Genomic DNA, 3,065 nt, shown 5'->3' with positions numbered 1-3,065 from the left:
TATAGATGAAGACATAAACGAACAGCTGATTGAGAAATGGGAGAAATTATTTTGTCAACCCCTTAAGGAGAAGCAAGACCCCTTTTGATAATTCTTCCTGCTTTAAAGTTTTATTATTATTATTATTATTATTATTATTATTATTATTATTATTATTATTATTATTATTATTATTATTATCATTAATGGTCATTGTATATCTGTAGTAACTTGTTCCCCAGCAGGATTGTGAAAATTTTACAATAAGTAGGCCTCATGAGTGGACGAGATTTGTTGCTACTATTACTATTATTATCATTATTATTACTACTATCACTGTCATCACCAGATTTCCTATACATTCTAACTATTCTCATGATACTGGATGCAATCATACAAAGTTTATTATTCCCAGCGAAACAAGCGAAGCCCAAAGTTACATTACACAGAAAGTCGTCAATAACGTTACATTTCTATAAGGAAATCATTAATATTTTTCCATTTTTATTAGTGTAGTTAATAATTCTCCATTCCTACAAGAAAATCATCAATATTTTTAATTTCTACAAGAAAATCATCAATATTTTTAATTTCAACAAGAAAATCATCAATAATTTTCCCTTTCTACTAGAAATTCATCAATAATTTTCCATTCCTACAAGAAAATAATTAATATTTTGCCATTTCCACCAGAAAGTCTACTATAATTTTCCATTTCTACCAGAAAATCGGCAATAATTTACCATTCCTACAAGAAAATAATTAATATTTTGCCATTTCCACCAGAAAATCTGCTAAAATTTTCCATTTCTACCAAAAAATAATTAATATTTTGCCATTTCCACCAGAAAATCTATTATAATTTTCCATTTCTACCAGAAAATCAGCGGTAATTTAACATTTCTATCAGAAAATCATCAGTAATAAACCATTTCCACAAGAAAAACATCAATAATTTTCCATTTCTACCGGAAAATTATCAATAATTTACCATTTACACAAGAGAAGAATCCATAATTTTGCATTTCTACCAGAAAATCATCAATAATCTACCATTCCTACCAGAAAATCATCAATAATCTACCATTCCTACCAGAAAATCATCAATAATCTACCATTCCTACCAGAAAATCATCAACAATCTACCATTCCTACCAGAAAATCATCAACAATTTACCACTTCTACTAGAAAATCGTCAATAATTTACCATTCCTTGAATGAACAGAGGATTTTGTGAGCACCTCTTGATTGTCTCATATGACGAGTTAACCTCAAAGGTATTTTTATGCTTTGGTAAACTCAGAAGAAACTTTAATCCAGATTGTGTGTTTCACAGAAGCCTTTGGTTCATTATTGATTGATTGATTTACATAAAATCTGTTATTTTCAAGTTTTTTATAGTTTATATATGAAAGATTTATTTTAATGTTATTAATGTTCTTAAACTTCTGGTAGTTTTTCCTTATTTGCTTTCCTCACTGGGCTACTTTCCCTGTTAGAGTCCTTGTTCTTATAGCATCCTGCTTTTCCAACTAGGGTTGTAGCTTAGCAAGTAATAATAATAATAATAATAATAATAATAATAATAATAATAATAATAATGTGCCGAGGTATAAATAAGTGGAAAGTAGATGGTTTTTTAAGTAGGTGCATATCTCTGACATTTGAGTTCTATGGATTAGCGAAATTTTAGTGCAAATATTTTGAATAAAAATTGAAACTTTATTGTAGCTAATTCATTTTGTTTCTTATACTTAATGAAAAGATATTGCAAATCCATTCAGCTGTCTTCAATCTTAAATGCAACAAAACCTCCAAATTTAACAGTAAATTTTTGGTATAAACTTAATTTTATGTTTTTATTTTAATCTTCTGAAATAATTTCAATTGAACTTTGTTTTAACTTGATACATGGATTAAAACTTCAGGGATGAAAATTTGTGGTATGTTTTAATTTTAATCTGCTGAAATCATTTCAATTAAACTTTGTTTCAACTTGATACATGGATTAAAACTTCAGGGATGAAAATTTGTGGTATGTTTTAATTTTAATCTACTGAAATCATTTCAAATGAACTTTATTTTAACTTGATACATGGCTTAAAACTTCAAGGATGAAAATTTGTGGTATGTTTTAATTTTAATCTACTGAAATCATTTCAAATGAACTTTATTTTAACTTGATACATGGCTTAAAACTTCAAGGATGAAAATTTGTGGTATGTTTTAATCTTAATCTGCTGAAATAATTCTAATTGAACTTTTTTTCAACTTTATAAATGGATTAAAACCTCAAGGATGAAAATTTGTGGTATGTTTTAATTTTAATCTGCTGAAATCATTTCAATTGAATTTTGTTTTAACTTGATAAATAGATTAAAATTTCAAGGATGAATTTTCTTTTAATTAAATAAATAATATTCAAAGACTAATTTCTTAATTTCATTTGATCCTGATTCAAATGATCTATCTGTGTTCATTTCATTTTAACAAAATAAAAGAAAAAAATACTAATTTTCTTAAACACCTTTGGACATGTTTTAAAAATTGATTCATACATTGTCTTTCCAGTTACTTATCTTATTTTCCAGCCCCTCAGTTTTATTTTATTCCTAACTTCAGTTTCCACTGATATATCTTCCTGAATACAGTTAAAACACAACGTTGCTATAGTGAGGGTCAATTGATTATCAATCTACTACTTTCATTTATACAACTACAATCCTTTATACAGCTGTAGTCGTGAACAAACTGTTTTGTATTTTGTTAGGTAATACAATATCCTTAGATTTGCTTGCTTTGATTATCCTGCTAAGGATAGTCAAAATCTCTCTCTCTCTCTCTCTCTCTCCCTCTCTCTCTCTCTCTCTCTCTCTCTCTCTCTCTCTCTCTCTCTCTCTCTCTCTCTCTCTCTCTCTCTCTCTCTCTCATTTACATTCTTATAAACAGTACAAAACAGATTGAATTATCGATTAATGATATGAACGTTCCAAATATATATCTCCTTGAAGGTCAAAGACAAGAACAAACATCACGTATCCACAGATCTGGATGTCAAGTGATTACCATTGATAAAACTCAAGGC

Source organism: Palaemon carinicauda, chromosome 17, assembly GCF_036898095.1.
Source record: "Palaemon carinicauda isolate YSFRI2023 chromosome 17, ASM3689809v2, whole genome shotgun sequence".
NCBI lineage: Eukaryota > Metazoa > Arthropoda > Malacostraca > Decapoda > Palaemonidae > Palaemon > Palaemon carinicauda.
Note: the sequence above shows the minus strand (reverse complement) of the source record.